Below are 20,126 nucleotides of genomic sequence, written 5' to 3'. Positions count from 1 at the left end.
ACATCTAGCCCGTGGCATTGAATGGCATTTTAAAAGTGCTAAGGGTCCTGGTGCAATAATCCTCCCATGAGGATCAGCCTCAACGGCTTTGTAGATTGCACTCATGTCAGCAACTCCATATACATTTTTTTTTCTTCATGCTTCTTTCTTCATCCTTTTTTCTTTCTGTCATTCAGACTTTCATTCATTCGATCTCTCTCACTCACTTGCTTTAACTCATTTGTTCTCACTCACTCACTCACTCACTCACTCAATCACTCACTCATTCACTCTCACTCTCACTCTCTCACTCACTCGCTCACTAAGTCAGTCTCTCTCTCTCTCTCTCTTTTTCTTTTTATATATATTTTTTTTCCGTCTTCTTCTTCTTCTTCTTCAGACCCTGTCATAGCACTAATGCCTTTCCAATACCACCAGCAGATGGAGACACTCCATTGCAACATTGGTTGTGAGCAGCAGTTTCTAAAAACAAATGCCTCATGGCGGATTTCCCATCCATCAATGGATGGTAAATTTTGTTTTTATCATTCACTGACCACAGAAACCAATGCATGGTCAAGCAGCAGCAATGACACACCCTTGTGTATAGGCATGAGACCCTCATGTCATTTAACAGGATTCAGCACCACCCACAAGACAGCTACCTGTCATGTCATGTCAAACCTGCACAGGTGTGCTAGATTATTATTATTTAGTTTTATTTTATTTTTTTACACCAATCAGTGTGCAAACATGGTCATTAAAACGCTAAATGAATAGACGTTCATAAACCAGTCAGTGCAACTCATCATTTTGGTCTCCAATTCTCAAACTCAAATTCTCACCCACGGAGGATTAAATGAGAATCTTTCTTGTTTAACACTGGAATGGGGTGGTGCACTGTTCACTACCCAAAGATACTGCCACCTCGGGTCAATGCATAGGGCGACAGAAGCAAGCTTCCAAATCAGCTCCCTTTCTCAAAAATCCATTTAATTTATGGTCCCCAGATAGGGAACGTATGTATCAGTATGTGCTCACAAGTCACCCAAGTGCAAGTATTCACACAAAAAAAAAACGTGCCTCAGGATGCGATCTGTCGTAAGATCCTTTCTTTTTTTACACTTGATCTAAGCCAAAAGGCCTAGAGGGGATAACCGGGAAAGGGGTGGACCCAACCATGTCCCCTTCATGAGCACTCACATTACTCATAGGAATGGAAGGAAGGCTGGCAGCCAACCAGCCTCCCATACACTTTCTGGGTGGGTGGCAGTCAGCCACCCATACATACATACAGCACAGGCTAAACCCACATCATCACTTAAAAAAAGGACAGGCGACCATTGCACTCTGATGGAGCATTTAGCAATGCAATCCATAGCCTGGCTTTTGCCTGAACCCCCATCACTCCTCCTCTTGCATATAAGACAATATTTCAGATCTGCATATGAAAACAACACGCCTACCTTTGTTGCACATAGCTGCCTGCCTGTCTCTAGTTACCCCACTGGCTGTAGCTGCGTCCCTTCCGACATGGAATAACACCAACTGTAACGATAAACTGAAAATTAACAGTATAAACCTGCATCATTTTGGACTCTGGTATTTGCTGAATCCGGGTGACCTGACAATCGATGGTGGTGCCGCTGGTGATTCTGGCCTTCTTGGAATCTGTTGGGCCTATGTGTTAGCTCACACATCACTTGGGTATCCATGGTAACTACCACAACATGGTCATCTGCAGTTTACATCTAGCCCGTGGCATTGAATGGCATTTTAAAAGTGCTAAGGGTCCTGGTGCAATAATCCTCCCATGAGGATCAGCCTCAACGGCTTTGTAGATTGCACTCATGTCAGCAACTCCATATACATTTTTTTTTCTTCATGCTTCTTTCTTCATCCTTTTTTCTTTCTGTCATTCAGACTTTCATTCATTCGATCTCTCTCACTCACTTGCTTTAACTCATTTGTTCTCACTCACTCACTCACTCAATCACTCACTCACTCATTCACTCTCACTCACTCTCACTCTCTCACTCACTCGCTCACTAAGTCAGTCTCTCTCTCTCTCTCTCTTTTTCTTTTTATATATATTTTTTTCCGTTTTCTTCTTCTTCTTCTTCTTCTTCAGACCCTGTCATAGCACTAATGCCTTTCCAATACCACCAGCAGATGGAGACACTCCATTGCAACATTGGTTGTGAGCAGCAGTTTCTAAAAACAAATGCCTCATGGCGGATTTCCCATCCATCAATGGATGGTAAATTTTGTTTTTATCATTCACTGACCACAGAAACCAATGCATGGTCAAGCAACAGCAATGACACACCCTTGTGTATAGGCATGAGACCCTCATGTCATTTAACAGGATTCAGCACCACCCACAAGACAGCTACCTGTCATGTCATGTCAAACCTGCACAGGTGTGCTAGATTATTATTATTTAGTTTTATTTTATTTTTTTACACCAATCAGTGTGCAAACATGGTCATTAAAACGCTAAATGAATAGACGTTCATAAACCAGTCAGTGCAACTCATCATTTTGGTCTCCAATTCTCAAACTCAAATTCTCACCCACGGAGGATTAAATGAGAATCTTTCTTGTTTAACACTGGAATGGGGTGGTGCACTGTTCACTACCCGAAGATACTGCCACATCGGGTCAATGCATAGGGCGACAGAAGCAAGCTTCCAAATCAGCTCCCTTTCTCAAAAATCCATTTAATTTATGGTCCCCAGATAGGGAACGTATGTATCAGTATGTGCTCACAAGTCACCCAAGTGCAAGTATTCACACAAAAAAAAAAACGTGCCTCAGGATGCGATCTGTCGCAAGATCCTTTCTTTTTTTACACTTGATCTAAGCCAAAAGGCCTAGAGGGGATAACCGGGAAAGGGGTGGACCCAACCATGTCCCCTTCATGAGCACTCACATTACTCATAGGAATGGAAGGAAGGCTGGCAGCCAACCAGCCTCCCATACACTTTCTGGGTGGGTGGCAGTCAGCCACCCATACATACATACAGCACAGGCTAAACCCACATCATCACTTAAAAAAAGGACAGGCGACCATTGCACTCTGATGGAGCATTTAGCAATGCAATCCATAGCCTGGCTTTTGCCTGAACCCCCATCACTCCTCCTCTTGCATATAAGACAATATTTCAGATCTGCATATGAAAACAACACGCCTACCTTTGTTGCACATAGCTGCCTGCCTGTCTCTAGTTACCCCACTGGCTGTAGCTGCGTCCCTTCCGACATGGAATAACACCAACTGTAACGATAAACTGAAAATTAACAGTATAAACCTGCATCATTTTGGACTCTGGTATTTGCTGAATCCGGGTGACCTGACAATCGATGGTGGTGCCGCTGGTGATTCTGGCCTTCTTGGAATCTGTTGGGCCTATGTGTTAGCTCACACATCACTTGGGTATCCATGGTAACTACCACAACATGGTCATCTGCAGTTTACATCTAGCCCGTGGCATTGAATGGCATTTTAAAAGTGCTAAGGGTCCTGGTGCAATAATCCTCCCATGAGGATCAGCCTCAACGGCTTTGTAGATTGCACTCATGTCAGCAACTCCATATACATTTTTTTTTCTTCATGCTTCTTTCTTCATCCTTTTTTCTTATTGTCATTCAGACTTTCATTCATTCGATCTCTCTCACTCACTTGCTTTAACTCATTTGTTCTCACTCACTCACTCACTCACTCAATCACTCACTCACTCATTCACTCTCACTCACTCTCACTCTCTCACTCACTCGCTCACTAAGTCAGTCTCTCTCTCTCTCTCTCTTTTTCTTTTTATATATATTTTTTTCCGTCTTCTTCTTCTTCTTCTTCTTCAGACCCTGTCATAGCACTAATGCCTTTCCAATACCACCAGCAGATGGAGACACTCCATTGCAACATTGGTTGTGAGCAGCAGTTTCTAAAAACAAATGCCTCATGGCGGATTTCCCATCCATCAATGGATGGTAAATTTTGTTTTTATCATTCACTGACCACAGAAACCAATGCATGGTCAAGCAACAGCAATGACACACCCTTGTGTATAGGCATGAGACCCTCATGTCATTTAACAGGATTCAGCACCACCCACAAGACAGCTACCTGTCATGTCATGTCAAACCTGCACAGGTGTGCTAGATTATTATTATTTAGTTTTATTTTATTTTTTTACACCAATCAGTGTGCAAACATGGTCATTAAAACGCTAAATGAATAGACGTTCATAAACCAGTCAGTGCAACTCATCATTTTGGTCTCCAATTCTCAAACTCAAATTCTCACCCACGGAGGATTAAATGAGAATCTTTCTTGTTTAACACTGGAATGGGGTGGTGCACTGTTCACTACCCGAAGATACTGCCACATCGGGTCAATGCATAGGGCGACAGAAGCAAGCTTCCAAATCAGCTCCCTTTCTCAAAAATCCATTTAATTTATGGTCCCCAGATAGGGAACGTATGTATCAGTATGTGCTCACAAGTCACCCAAGTGCAAGTATTCACACAAAAAAAAACGTGCCTCAGGATGCGATCTGTCGCAAGATCCTTTCTTTTTTTACACTTGATCTAAGCCAAAAGGCCTAGAGGGGATAACCGGGAAAGGGGTGGACCCAACCATGTCCCCTTCATGAGCACTCACATTACTCATAGGAATGGAAGGAAGGCTGGCAGCCAACCAGCCTCCCATACACTCTCTGGGTGGGTGGCAGTCAGCCACCCATACATACATACATACAGCACAGGCTAAACCCACATCATCACTTAAAAAAAGGACAGGCGACCATTGCACTCTGATGGAGCATTTAGCAATGCAATCCATAGCCTGGCTTTTGCCTGAACCCCCATCACTCCTCCTCTTGCATATAAGACAATATTTCAGATCTGCATATGAAAACAACACGCCTACCTTTGTTGCACATAGCTGCCTGCCTGTCTCTAGTTACCCCACTGGCTGTAGCTGCGTCCCTTCCGACATGGAATAACACCAACTGTAACGATAAACTGAAAATTAACAGTATAAACCTGCATCATTTTGGACTCTGGTATTTGCTGAATCCGGGTGACCTGACAATCGATGGTGGTGCCGCTGGTGATTCTGGCCTTCTTGGAATCTGTTGGGCCTATGTGTTAGCTCACACATCACTTGGGTATCCATGGTAACTACCACAACATGGTCATCTGCAGTTTACATCTAGCCCGTGGCATTGAATGGCATTTTAAAAGTGCTAAGGGTCCTGGTGCAATAATCCTCCCATGAGGATCAGCCTCAACGGCTTTGTAGATTGCACTCATGTCAGCAACTCCATATACATTTTTTTTTCTTCATGCTTCTTTCTTCATCCTTTTTTCTTTCTGTCATTCAGACTTTCATTCATTCGATCTCTCTCACTCACTTGCTTTAACTCATTTGTTCTCACTCACTCACTCACTCACTCACTCAATCACTCACTCACTCATTCACTCTCACTCACTCTCACTCTCTCACTCACTCGCTCACTAAGTCAGTCTCTCTCTCTCTTTTTCTTTTTATATATATTTTTTTCCGTCTTCTTCTTCTTCTTCTTCTTCAGACCCTGTCATAGCACTAATGCCTTTCCAATACCACCAGCAGATGGAGACACTCCATTGCAACATTGGTTGTGAGCAGCAGTTTCTAAAAACAAATGCCTCATGGCGGATTTCCCATCCATCAATGGATGGTAAATTTTGTTTTTATCATTCACTGACCACAGAAACCAATGCATGGTCAAGCAACAGCAATGACACACCCTTGTGTATAGGCATGAGACCCTCATGTCATTTAACAGGATTCAGCACCACCCACAAGACAGCTACCTGTCATGTCATGTCAAACCTGCACAGGTGTGCTAGATTATTATTATTTAGTTTTATTTTATTTTTTTACACCAATCAGTGTGCAAACATGGTCATTAAAACGCTAAATGAATAGACGTTCATAAACCAGTCAGCGCAACTCATCATTTTGGTCTCCAATTCTCAAACTCAAATTCTCACCCACGGAGGATTAAATGAGAATCTTTCTTGTTTAACACTGGAATGGGGTGGTGCACTGTTCACTACCCGAAGATACTGCCACATCGGGTCAATGCATAGGGCGACAGAAGCAAGCTTCCAAATCAGCTCCCTTTCTCAAAAATCCATTTAATTTATGGTCCCCAGATAGGGAACGTATGTATCAGTATGTGCTCACAAGTCACCCAAGTGCAAGTATTCACACAAAAAAAAACGTGCCTCAGGATGCAATCTGTCGCAAGATCCTTTCTTTTTTTACACTTGATCTAAGCCAAAAGGCCTAGAGGGGATAACCGGGAAAGGGGTGGACCCAACCATGTCCCCTTCATGAGCACTCACATTACTCATAGGAATGGAAGGAAGGCTGGCAGCCAACCAGCCTCCCATACACTTTCTGGGTGGGTGGCAGTCAGCCACCCATACATACATACAGCACAGGCTAAACCCACATCATCACTTAAAAAAAGGACAGGCGACCATTGCACTCTGATGGAGCATTTAGCAATGCAATCCATAGCCTGGCTTTTGCCTGAACCCCCATCACTCCTCCTCTTGCATATAAGACAATATTTCAGATCTGCATATGAAAACAACACGCCTACCTTTGTTGCACATAGCTGCCTGCCTGTCTCTAGTTACCCCACTGGCTGTAGCTGCGTCCCTTCCGACATGGAATAACACCAACTGTAACGATAAACTGAAAATTAACAGTATAAACCTGCATCATTTTGGACTCTGGTATTTGCTGAATCCGGGTGACCTGACAATCGATGGTGGTGCCGCTGGTGATTCTGGCCTTCTTGGAATCTGTTGGGCCTATGTGTTAGCTCACACATCACTTGGGTATCCATGGTAACTACCACAACATGGTCATCTGCAGTTTACATCTAGCCCGTGGCATTGAATGGCATTTTAAAAGTGCTAAGGGTCCTGGTGCAATAATCCTCCCATGAGGATCAGCCTCAACGGCTTTGTAGATTGCACTCATGTCAGCAACTCCATATACATTTTTTTTTCTTCATGCTTCTTTCTTCATCCTTTTTTCTTTCTGTCATTCAGACTTTCATTCATTCGATCTCTCTCACTCACTTGCTTTAACTCATTTGTTCTCACTCACTCACTCACTCACTCAATCACTCACTCACTCATTCACTCTCACTCACTCTCACTCTCTCACTCACTCGCTCACTAAGTCAGTCTCTCTCTCTCTCTCTCTTTTTCTTTTTATATATATTTTTTTCCGTCTTCTTCTTCTTCTTCTTCTTCAGACCCTGTCATAGCACTAATGCCTTTCCAATACCACCAGCAGATGGAGACACTCCATTGCAACATTGGTTGTGAGCAGCAGTTTCTAAAAACAAATGCCTCATGGCGGATTTCCCATCCATCAATGGATGGTAAATTTTGTTTTTATCATTCACTGACCACAGAAACCAATGCATGGTCAAGCAACAGCAATGACACACCCTTGTGTATAGGCATGAGACCCTCATGTCATTTAACAGGATTCAGCACCACCCACAAGACAGCTACCTGTCATGTCATGTCAAACCTGCACAGGTGTGCTAGATTATTATTATTTAGTTTTATTTTATTTTTTTACACCAATCAGTGTGCAAACATGGTCATTAAAACGCTAAATGAATAGACGTTCATAAACCAGTCAGCGCAACTCATCATTTTGGTCTCCAATTCTCAAACTCAAATTCTCACCCACGGAGGATTAAATGAGAATCTTTCTTGTTTAACACTGGAATGGGGTGGTGCACTGTTCACTACCCGAAGATACTGCCACATCGGGTCAATGCATAGGGCGACAGAAGCAAGCTTCTAAATCAGCTCCCTTTCTCAAAAATCCATTTAATTTATGGTCCCCAGATAGGGAACGTATGTATCAGTATGTGCTCACAAGTCACCCAAGTGCAAGTATTCACACAAAAAAAAACGTGTCTCAGGATGCAATCTGTCGCAAGATCCTTTCTTTTTTTTACACTTGATCTAAGCCAAAAGGCCTAGAGGGGATAACCGGGAAAGGGGTGGACCCAACCATGTCCCCTTCATGAGCACTCACATTACTCATAGGAATGGAAGGAAGGCTGGCAGCCAACCAGCCTCCCATACACTTTCTGGGTGGGTGGCAGTCAGCCACCCATACATACATACAGCACAGGCTAAACCCACATCATCACTTAAAAAAAGGACAGGCGACCATTGCACTCTGATGGAGCATTTAGCAATGCAATCCATAGCCTGGCTTTTGCCTGAAACCCATCACTCCTCCTCTTGCATATAAGACAATATTTCAGATCTGCATATGAAAACAACACGCCTACCTTTGTTGCACATAGCTGCCTGCCTGTCTCTAGTTACCCCACTGGCTGTAGCTGCGTCCCTTCCGACATGGAATAACACCAACTGTAACGATAAACTGAAAATTAACAGTATAAACCTGCATCATTTTGGACTCTGGTATTTGCTGAATCCGGGTGACCTGACAATCGATGGTGGTGCCGCTGGTGATTCTGGCCTTCTTGGAATCTGTTGGGCCTATGTGTTAGCTCACACATCACTTGGGTATCCATGGTAACTACCACAACATGGTCATCTGCAGTTTACATCTAGCCCGTGGCATTGAATGGCATTTTAAAAGTGCTAAGGGTCCTGGTGCAATAATCCTCCCATGAGGATCAGCCTCAACGGCTTTGTAGATTGCACTCATGTCAGCAACTCCATATACATTTTTTTTTCTTCATGCTTCTTTCTTCATCCTTTTTTCTTTCTGTCATTCAGACTTTCATTCATTCGATCTCTCTCACTCACTTGCTTTAACTCATTTGTTCTCACTCACTCACTCACTCAATCACTCACTCACTCATTTACTCTCACTCACTCTCACTCTCTCACTCACTCGCTCACTAAGTCAGTCTCTCTCTCTCTCTCTTTTTCTTTTTATATATATTTTTTTCCGTCTTCTTCTTCTTCTTCTTCAGACCCTGTCATAGCACTAATGCCTTTCCAATACCACCAGCAGATGGAGACACTCCATTGCAACATTGGTTGTGAGCAGCAGTTTCTAAAAACAAATGCCTCATGGCGGATTTCCCATCCATCAATGGATGGTAAATTTTGTTTTTATCATTCACTGACCACAGAAACCAATGCATGGTCAAGCAACAGCAATGACACACCCTTGTGTATAGGCATGAGACCCTCATGTCATTTAACAGGATTCAGCACCACCCACAAGACAGCTACCTGTCATGTCATGTCAAACCTGCACAGGTGTGCTAGATTATTATTATTTAGTTTTATTTTATTTTTTTACACCAATCAGTGTGCAAACATGGTCATTAAAACGCTAAATGAATAGACGTTCATAAACCAGTCAGTGCAACTCATCATTTTGGTCTCCAATTCTCAAACTCAAATTCTCACCCACGGAGGATTAAATGAGAATCTTTCTTGTTTAACACTGGAATGGGGTGGTGCACTGTTCACTACCCGAAGATACTGCCACATCGGGTCAATGCATAGGGCGACAGAAGCAAGCTTCCAAATCAGCTCCCTTTCTCAAAAATCCATTTAATTTATGGTCCCCAGATAGGGAACGTATGTATCAGTATGTGCTCACAAGTCACCCAAGTGCAAGTATTCACACAAAAAAAAAAACGTGCCTCAGGATGCGATCTGTCGCAAGATCCTTTCTTTTTTTTACACTTGATCTAAGCCAAAAGGCCTAGAGGGGATAACCGGGAAAGGGGTGGACCCAACTATGTCCCCTTCATGAGCACTCACATTACTCATAGGAATGGAAGGAAGGCTGGCAGCCAACCAGCCTCCCATACACTTTCTGGGTGGGTGGCAGTCAGCCACCCATACATACATACAGCACAGGCTAAACCCACATCATCACTTAAAAAAAGGACAGGCGACCATTGCACTCTGATGGAGCATTTAGCAATGCAATCCATAGCCTGGCTTTTGCCTGAACCCCCATCACTCCTCCTCTTGCATATAAGACAATATTTCAGATCTGCATATGAAAACCTACCTTTGTTGCACATAGCTGCCTGCCTGTCTCTAGTTACCCCACTGGCTGTAGCTGCGTCCCTTCCGACATGGAATAACACCAACTGTAACGATAAACTGAAAATTAACAGTATAAACCTGCATCATTTTGGACTCTGGTATTTGCTGAATCCGGGTGACCTGACAATCGATGGTGGTGCCGCTGGTGATTCTGGCCTTCTTGGAATCTGTTGGGCCTATGTGTTAGCTCACACATCACTTGGGTATCCATGGTAACTACCACAACATGGTCATCTGCAGTTTACATCTAGCCCGTGGCATTTTAACCCCTTAAGGACCGGAGGTTTTTCCGTTTTTGCATTTTCGTTTTTTGCTCCTTGCCTTTAAAAAATCATAACTCTTTCAAATTTACACCTAAAAATCCATATGATGGCTTATTTTTTGCGCCACCAATTCTAATTTGTAATGATGTCAGTCATTTTGCCCAAAAATCTATGGTGAAGCGGGAAAAAAAATCATTGTGCGACAAAATTTAAAAAAAAACGCTGTTTTGTAACTTTTGGGGGCTTCCGTTTCTACGTAGTACATTTTTCGGTAAAAATGACACCTGATATGTATTTTGTAGGTCCATACGATTAAAATGATACCCTACTTATATAGGTTTGATTTTGTCGGACTTCTGGAAAAAATCATAACTACATGCAGGAAAATTAATACGTTTAAAATTGTCATCTTCTGACCCCTATAACTTTTTTATTTTTCCGTGTATGGGGCGGTATGAGGGCTCATTTTTTGCGCCGTGATCTGAGGTTTTTAATGGTACCATTTTTGCATTGATAGGACTTATTGATCGCTTTTTATTCATTTTTTCATGATATAAAAAGTGACCAAAAATGCACTATTTTGGACTTTGGAATTTTTTTGCGCGCACGCCATTGACCGTGCGGTTTAATTAACGATATATTTTTATAATTCGGACATTTCCGCACGCGGCGATAACATTTATGTTTATTTTTATTTTTATTTACACTGTGTTTTTTCTTTTATGGGAAAAGGGGGGTGATTCAAACTTTTAATAGGGAAGGGGTTAAATGATGTTTATTCACTTTTTTTTTTCACTTTTTTTTTGCAGTGTTATAGGTCCCATAGGGACCTATAACACTGCACACACTGATCTTCTATGTTGATCACTGGTTTCTCATAAGAAACCAGTGATCAACGATTCTGCCGCATGACTGCTCATGCCTGGATCTCAGGCACTGAGCAGTCATTCGGCGATCGGACAGCGAGGAGGCAGGTAGGGGCCCTCCCGCTGTCCTGTCAGCTGTTCGGGATGCCGCGATTTCACCGCGGCTATCCCGAACAGCCCACTGAGCTAGCCGGCATGCTTTCGGTTTCACTTTAGACGCGGCGTTCAACTTTGAACGCCGCGTCTAAAGGGTTAATAGCGCGCGGCACAGCGATCAATGCCGCGCGCTATTAGCCACGGGTCCCGGCCGTTGTTAGAGGCCGGGCCCGACCCGCTATGACGCGGGGCCACGCCGTGGCCCCGCGTTATAGATCGGGAGTGGGACACATGACGTTCCAGTACGTCATGTGTCCTTAAGGGGTTAAAAGTGCTAAGGGTCCTGGTGCAATAATCCTCCCATGAGGATCAGCCTCAACGGCTTTGTAGATTGCACTCATGTCAGCAACTCCATATACATTTTTTTTTCTTCATGCTTCTTTCTTCATCCTTTTTTCTTTCTGTCATTCAGACTTTCATTCATTCGATCTCTCTCACTCACTTGCTTTAACTCATTTGTTCTCACTCACTCACTCACTCAATCACTCACTCACTCATTCACTCTCACTCACTCTCACTCTCTCACTCACTCGCTCACTAAGTCAGTCTCTCTCTCTCTCTCTCTTTTTTTTTATATATATTTTTTTCCGTCTTCTTCTTCTTCTTCTTCAGACCCTGTCATAGCACTAATGCCTTTCCAATACCACCAGCAGATGGAGACACTCCATTGCAACATTGGTTGTGAGCAGCAGTTTCTAAAAACAAATGCCTCATGGCGGATTTCCCATCCATCAATGGATGGTAAATTTTGTTTTTATCATTCACTGACCACAGAAACCAATGCATGGTCAAGCAACAGCAATGACACACCCTTGTGTATAGGCATGAGACCCTCATGTCATTTAACAGGATTCAGCACCACCCACAAGACAGCTACCTGTCATGTCATGTCAAACCTGCACAGGTGTGCTAGATTATTATTATTTAGTTTTATTTTATTTTTTTACACCAATCAGTGTGCAAACATGGTCATTAAAACGCTAAATGAATAGACGTTCATAAACCAGTCAGTGCAACTCATCATTTTGGTCTCCAATTCTCAAACTCAAATTCTCACCCACGGAGGATTAAATGAGAATCTTTCTTGTTTAACACTGGAATGGGGTGGTGCACTGTTCACTACCCGAAGATACTGCCACATCGGGTCAATGCATAGGGCGACAGAAGCAAGCTTCCAAATCAGCTCCCTTTCTCAAAAGTCCATTTAATTTATGGTCCCCAGATAGGGAACGTATGTATCAGTATGTGCTCACAAGTAACCCAAGTGCAAGTATTCACACAAAAAAAAACGTGCCTCAGGATGCGATCTGTCGCAAGATCCTTTCTTTTTTTACACTTGATCTAAGCCAAAAGGCCTAGAGGGGATAACCGGGAAAGGGGTGGACCCAACCATGTCCCCTTCATGAGCACTCACATTACTCATAGGAATGGAAGGAAGGCTGGCAGCCAACCAGACTCCCATACACTCTCTGGGTGGGTGGCAGTCAGCCACCCATACATACATACATACAGCACAGGCTAAACCCACATCATCACTTAAAAAAAGGACAGGCGACCATTGCACTCTGATGGAGCATTTAGCAATGCAATCCATAGCCTGGCTTTTGCCTGAACCCCCATCACTCCTCCTCTTGCATATAAGACAATATTTCAGATCTGCATATGAAAACAACACGCCTACCTTTGTTGCACATAGCTGCCTGCCTGTCTCTAGTTACCCCACTGGCTGTAGCTGCGTCCCTTCCGACATGGAATAACACCAACTGTAACGATAAACTGAAAATTAACAGTATAAACCTGCATCATTTTGGACTCTGGTATTTGCTGAATCCGGGTGACCTGACAATCGATGGTGGTGCCGCTGGTGATTCTGGCCTTCTTGGAATCTGTTGGGCCTATGTGTTAGCTCACACATCACTTGGGTATCCATGGTAACTACCACAACATGGTCATCTGCAGTTTACATCTAGCCCGTGGCATTGAATGGCATTTTAAAAGTGCTAAGGGTCCTGGTGCAATAATCCTCCCATGAGGATCAGCCTCAACGGCTTTGTAGATTGCACTCATGTCAGCAACTCCATATACATTTTTTTTTCTTCATGCTTCTTTCTTCATCCTTTTTTCTTTCTGTCATTCAGACTTTCATTCATTCGATCTCTCTCACTCACTTGCTTTAACTCATTTGTTCTCACTCACTCACTCACTCACTCAATCACTCACTCACTCATTCACTCTCACTCACTCTCACTCTCTCACTCACTCGCTCACTAAGTCAGTCTCTCTCTCTCTCTCTCTTTTTCTTTTTATATATATTTTTTTCCGTCTTCTTCTTCTTCAGACCCTGTCATAGCACTAATGCCTTTCCAATACCACCAGCAGATGGAGACACTCCATTGCAACATTGGTTGTGAGCAGCAGTTTCTAAAAACAAATGCCTCATGGCGGATTTCCCATCCATCAATGGATGGTAAATTTTGTTTTTATCATTCACTGACCACAGAAACCAATGCATGGTCAAGCAACAGCAATGACACACCCTTGTGTATAGGCATGAGACCCTCATGTCATTTAACAGGATTCAGCACCACCCACAAGACAGCTACCTGTCATGTCATGTCAAACCTGCACAGGTGTGCTAGATTATTATTATTTAGTTTTATTTTATTTTTTTACACCAATCAGTGTGCAAACATGGTCATTAAAACGCTAAATGAATAGACGTTCATAAACCAGTCAGTGCAACTCATCATTTTGGTCTCCAATTCTCAAACTCAAATTCTCACCCACGGAGGATTAAATGAGAATCTTTCTTGTTTAACACTGGAATGGGGTGGTGCACTGTTCACTACCCGAAGATACTGCCACATCGGGTCAATGCATAGGGCGACAGAAGCAAGCTTCCAAATCAGCTCCCTTTCTCAAAAATCCATTTAATTTATGGTCCCCAGATAGGGAACGTATGTATCAGTATGTGCTCACAAGTCACCCAAGTGCAAGTATTCACACAAAAAAAAAAACGTGCCTCAGGATGCGATCTGTCGCAAGATCCTTTCTTTTTTTACACTTGATCTAAGCCAAAAGGCCTAGAGGGGATAACCGGGAAAGGGGTGGACCCAACCATGTCCCCTTCATGAGCACTCACATTACTCATAGGAATGGAAGGAAGGCTGGCAGCCAACCAGCCTCCCATACACTTTCTGGGTGGGTGGCAGTCAGCCACCCATACATACATACAGCACAGGCTAAACCCACATCATCACTTAAAAAAAGGACAGGCGACCATTGCACTCTGATGGAGCATTTAGCAATGCAATCCATAGCCTGGCTTTTGCCTGAACCCCCATCACTCCTCCTCTTGCATATAAGACAATATTTCAGATCTGCATATGAAAACAACACGCCTACCTTTGTTGCACATAGCTGCCTGCCTGTCTCTAGTTACCCCACTGGCTGTAGCTGCGTCCCTTCCGACATGGAATAACACCAACTGTAACGATAAACTGAAAATTAACAGTATAAACCTGCATCATTTTGGACTCTGGTATTTGCTGAATCCGGGTGACCTGACAATCGATGGTGGTGCCGCTGGTGATTCTGGCCTTCTTGGAATCTGTTGGGCCTATGTGTTAGCTCACACATCACTTGGGTATCCATGGTAACTACCACAACATGGTCATCTGCAGTTTACATCTAGCCCGTGGCATTGAATGGCATTTTAAAAGTGCTAAGGGTCCTGGTGCAATAATCCTCCCATGAGGATCAGCCTCAACGGCTTTGTAGATTGCACTCATGTCAGCAACTCCATATACATTTTTTTTTCTTCATGCTTCTTTCTTCATCCTTTTTTCTTATTGTCATTCAGACTTTCATTCATTCGATCTCTCTCACTCACTTGCTTTAACTCATTTGTTCTCACTCACTCACTCACTCACTCAATCACTCACTCACTCATTCACTCTCACTCACTCTCACTCTCTCACTCACTCGCTCACTAAGTCAGTCTCTCTCTCTCTCTCTCTTTTTCTTTTTATATATATTTTTTTCCGTCTTCTTCTTCTTCTTCTTCTTCAGACCCTGTCATAGCACTAATGCCTTTCCAATACCACCAGCAGATGGAGACACTCCATTGCAACATTGGTTGTGAGCAGCAGTTTCTAAAAACAAATGCCTCATGGCGGATTTCCCATCCATCAATGGATGGTAAATTTTGTTTTTATCATTCACTGACCACAGAAACCAATGCATGGTCAAGCAACAGCAATGACACACCCTTGTGTATAGGCATGAGACCCTCATGTCATTTAACAGGATTCAGCACCACCCACAAGACAGCTACCTGTCATGTCATGTCAAACCTGCACAGGTGTGCTAGATTATTATTATTTAGTTTTATTTTATTTTTTTACACCAATCAGTGTGCAAACATGGTCATTAAAACGCTAAATGAATAGACGTTCATAAACCAGTCAGTGCAACTCATCATTTTGGTCTCCAATTCTCAAACTCAAATTCTCACCCACGGAGGATTAAATGAGAATCTTTCTTGTTTAACACTGGAATGGGGTGGTGCACTGTTCACTACCCGAAGATACTGCCACATCGGGTCAATGCATAGGGCGACAGAAGCAAGCTTCCAAATCAGCTCCCTTTCTCAAAAATCCATTTAATTTATGGTCCCCAGATAGGGAACGTATGTATCAGTATGTGCTCACAAGTCACCCAAGTGCAAGTATTCACACAAAAAAAAACGTGCCTCAGGATGCGATCTGTCGCAAGATCCTTTCTTTTTTTACACTTGATCTAAGCCAAAAGGCCTAGAGGGGATAACCGGGAAAGGGGTGGACCCAACCATGTCCCCTTCATGAGCACTCACATTACTCATAGGAATGGAAGGAAGGCTGGCAGCCAACCAGCCTCCCATACACTCTCTGGGTGGGTGGCAGTCAGCCACCCATACATACATACATACAGCACAGGCTAAACCCACATCATCACTTAAAAAAAGGACAGGCGACCATTGCACTCTGATGGAGCATTTAGCAATGCAATCCATAGCCTGGCTTTTGCCTGAACCCCCATCACTCCTCCTCTTGCATATAAGACAATATTTCAGATCTGCATATGAAAACAACACGCCTACCTTTGTTGCACATAGCTGCCTGCCTGTCTCTAGTTACCCCACTGGCTGTAGCTGCGTCCCTTCCGACATGGAATAACACCAACTGTAACGATAAACTGAAAATTAACAGTATAAACCTGCATCATTTTGGACTCTGGTATTTGCTGAATCCGGGTGACCTGACAATCGATGGTGGTGCCGCTGGTGATTCTGGCCTTCTTGGAATCTGTTGGGCCTATGTGTTAGCTCACACATCACTTGGGTATCCATGGTAACTACCACAACATGGTCATCTGCAGTTTACATCTAGCCCGTGGCATTGAATGGCATTTTAAAAGTGCTAAGGGTCCTGGTGCAATAATCCTCCCATGAGGATCAGCCTCAACGGCTTTGTAGATTGCACTCATGTCAGCAACTCCATATACATTTTTTTTTCTTCATGCTTCTTTCTTCATCCTTTTTTCTTTCTGTCATTCAGACTTTCATTCATTCGATCTCTCTCACTCACTTGCTTTAACTCATTTGTTCTCACTCACTCACTCACTCACTCAATCACTCACTCACTCATTCACTCTCACTCACTCTCACTCTCTCACTCACTCGCTCACTAAGTCAGTCTCTCTCTCTCTTTTTCTTTTTATATATATTTTTTTCCGTCTTCTTCTTCTTCTTCTTCTTCAGACCCTGTCATAGCACTAATGCCTTTCCAATACCACCAGCAGATGGAGACACTCCATTGCAACATTGGTTGTGAGCAGCAGTTTCTAAAAACAAATGCCTCATGGCGGATTTCCCATCCATCAATGGATGGTAAATTTTGTTTTTATCATTCACTGACCACAGAAACCAATGCATGGTCAAGCAACAGCAATGACACACCCTTGTGTATAGGCATGAGACCCTCATGTCATTTAACAGGATTCAGCACCACCCACAAGACAGCTACCTGTCATGTCATGTCAAACCTGCACAGGTGTGCTAGATTATTATTATTTAGTTTTATTTTATTTTTTTACACCAATCAGTGTGCAAACATGGTCATTAAAACGCTAAATGAATAGACGTTCATAAACCAGTCAGCGCAACTCATCATTTTGGTCTCCAATTCTCAAACTCAAATTCTCACCCACGGAGGATTAAATGAGAATCTTTCTTGTTTAACACTGGAATGGGGTGGTGCACTGTTCACTACCCGAAGATACTGCCACATCGGGTCAATGCATAGGGCGACAGAAGCAAGCTTCCAAATCAGCTCCCTTTCTCAAAAATCCATTTAATTTATGGTCCCCAGATAGGGAACGTATGTATCAGTATGTGCTCACAAGTCACCCAAGTGCAAGTATTCACACAAAAAAAAACGTGCCTCAGGATGCAATCTGTCGCAAGATCCTTTCTTTTTTTACACTTGATCTAAGCCAAAAGGCCTAGAGGGGATAACCGGGAAAGGGGTGGACCCAACCATGTCCCCTTCATGAGCACTCACATTACTCATAGGAATGGAAGGAAGGCTGGCAGCCAACCAGCCTCCCATACACTTTCTGGGTGGGTGGCAGTCAGCCACCCATACATACATACAGCACAGGCTAAACCCACATCATCACTTAAAAAAAGGACAGGCGACCATTGCACTCTGATGGAGCATTTAGCAATGCAATCCATAGCCTGGCTTTTGCCTGAACCCCCATCACTCCTCCTCTTGCATATAAGACAATATTTCAGATCTGCATATGAAAACAACACGCCTACCTTTGTTGCACATAGCTGCCTGCCTGTCTCTAGTTACCCCACTGGCTGTAGCTGCGTCCCTTCCGACATGGAATAACACCAACTGTAACGATAAACTGAAAATTAACAGTATAAACCTGCATCATTTTGGACTCTGGTATTTGCTGAATCCGGGTGACCTGACAATCGATGGTGGTGCCGCTGGTGATTCTGGCCTTCTTGGAATCTGTTGGGCCTATGTGTTAGCTCACACATCACTTGGGTATCCATGGTAACTACCACAACATGGTCATCTGCAGTTTACATCTAGCCCGTGGCATTGAATGGCATTTTAAAAGTGCTAAGGGTCCTGGTGCAATAATCCTCCCATGAGGATCAGCCTCAACGGCTTTGTAGATTGCACTCATGTCAGCAACTCCATATACATTTTTTTTTCTTCATGCTTCTTTCTTCATCCTTTTTTCTTTCTGTCATTCAGACTTTCATTCATTCGATCTCTCTCACTCACTTGCTTTAACTCATTTGTTCTCACTCACTCACTCACTCACTCAATCACTCACTCACTCATTCACTCTCACTCACTCTCACTCTCTCACTCACTCGCTCACTAAGTCAGTCTCTCTCTCTCTCTCTCTTTTTCTTTTTATATATATTTTTTTCCGTCTTCTTCTTCTTCTTCTTCTTCAGACCCTGTCATAGCACTAATGCCTTTCCAATACCACCAGCAGATGGAGACACTCCATTGCAACATTGGTTGTGAGCAGCAGTTTCTAAAAACAAATGCCTCATGGCGGATTTCCCATCCATCAATGGATGGTAAATTTTGTTTTTATCATTCACTGACCACAGAAACCAATGCATGGTCAAGCAACAGCAATGACACACCCTTGTGTATAGGCATGAGACCCTCATGTCATTTAACAGGATTCAGCACCACCCACAAGACAGCTACCTGTCATGTCATGTCAAACCTGCACAGGTGTGCTAGATTATTATTATTTAGTTTTATTTTATTTTTTTACACCAATCAGTGTGCAAACATGGTCATTAAAACGCTAAATGAATAGACGTTCATAAACCAGTCAGCGCAACTCATCATTTTGGTCTCCAATTCTCAAACTCAAATTCTCACCCACGGAGGATTAAATGAGAATCTTTCTTGTTTAACACTGGAATGGGGTGGTGCACTGTTCACTACCCGAAGATACTGCCACATCGGGTCAATGCATAGGGCGACAGAAGCAAGCTTCTAAATCAGCTCCCTTTCTCAAAAATCCATTTAATTTATGGTCCCCAGATAGGGAACGTATGTATCAGTATGTGCTCACAAGTCACCCAAGTGCAAGTATTCACACAAAAAAAAACGTGTCTCAGGATGCAATCTGTCGCAAGATCCTTTCTTTTTTTTACACTTGATCTAAGCCAAAAGGCCTAGAGGGGATAACCGGGAAAGGGGTGGACCCAACCATGTCCCCTTCATGAGCACTCACATTACTCATAGGAATGGAAGGAAGGCTGGCAGCCAACCAGCCTCCCATACACTTTCTGGGTGGGTGGCAGTCAGCCACCCATACATACATACAGCACAGGCTAAACCCACATCATCACTTAAAAAAAGGACAGGCGACCATTGCACTCTGATGGAGCATTTAGCAATGCAATCCATAGCCTGGCTTTTGCCTGAAACCCATCACTCCTCCTCTTGCATATAAGACAATATTTCAGATCTGCATATGAAAACAACACGCCTACCTTTGTTGCACATAGCTGCCTGCCTGTCTCTAGTTACCCCACTGGCTGTAGCTGCGTCCCTTCCGACATGGAATAACACCAACTGTAACGATAAACTGAAAATTAACAGTATAAACC

The 20,126-nt window shown here is 43.3% G+C and overlaps 11 pseudogenes; all 11 read right to left on the bottom strand.

The window, feature by feature from the left end:
• Positions 1-869: 869 nt before the first annotated feature.
• On the bottom strand, positions 870-1,134 carry LOC130289554 (U2 spliceosomal RNA; annotated as a pseudogene).
• Positions 1,135-2,600: 1,466 nt separating this feature from the next.
• LOC130288328 (U2 spliceosomal RNA) lies at positions 2,601-2,866 on the bottom strand (annotated as a pseudogene).
• Positions 2,867-4,333: 1,467 nt separating this feature from the next.
• Positions 4,334-4,597, bottom strand: LOC130286717 (U2 spliceosomal RNA; annotated as a pseudogene).
• Positions 4,598-6,066: 1,469 nt separating this feature from the next.
• LOC130290184 (U2 spliceosomal RNA) lies at positions 6,067-6,330 on the bottom strand (annotated as a pseudogene).
• A 1,467-nt stretch (positions 6,331-7,797) lies between these two features.
• Positions 7,798-8,062, bottom strand: LOC130287612 (U2 spliceosomal RNA; annotated as a pseudogene).
• A 1,457-nt stretch (positions 8,063-9,519) lies between these two features.
• Positions 9,520-9,786, bottom strand: LOC130288695 (U2 spliceosomal RNA; annotated as a pseudogene).
• A 2,729-nt stretch (positions 9,787-12,515) lies between these two features.
• Positions 12,516-12,779, bottom strand: LOC130289511 (U2 spliceosomal RNA; annotated as a pseudogene).
• Positions 12,780-14,241: 1,462 nt separating this feature from the next.
• On the bottom strand, positions 14,242-14,507 carry LOC130288327 (U2 spliceosomal RNA; annotated as a pseudogene).
• Positions 14,508-15,974: 1,467 nt separating this feature from the next.
• Positions 15,975-16,238, bottom strand: LOC130286716 (U2 spliceosomal RNA; annotated as a pseudogene).
• Positions 16,239-17,703: 1,465 nt separating this feature from the next.
• LOC130290183 (U2 spliceosomal RNA) lies at positions 17,704-17,967 on the bottom strand (annotated as a pseudogene).
• A 1,467-nt stretch (positions 17,968-19,434) lies between these two features.
• Positions 19,435-19,699, bottom strand: LOC130287600 (U2 spliceosomal RNA; annotated as a pseudogene).
• Between the last annotated feature and the right edge of the window lie 427 nt (positions 19,700-20,126).

The sequence above is a fragment of the Hyla sarda genome, chromosome 8 (assembly GCF_029499605.1).
Source record: "Hyla sarda isolate aHylSar1 chromosome 8, aHylSar1.hap1, whole genome shotgun sequence".
Lineage (NCBI taxonomy): Eukaryota > Metazoa > Chordata > Amphibia > Anura > Hylidae > Hyla > Hyla sarda.
The sequence above is the reverse complement of the archived record's forward strand: the minus strand, read 5'-3'. Positions and strand labels throughout refer to the sequence as shown.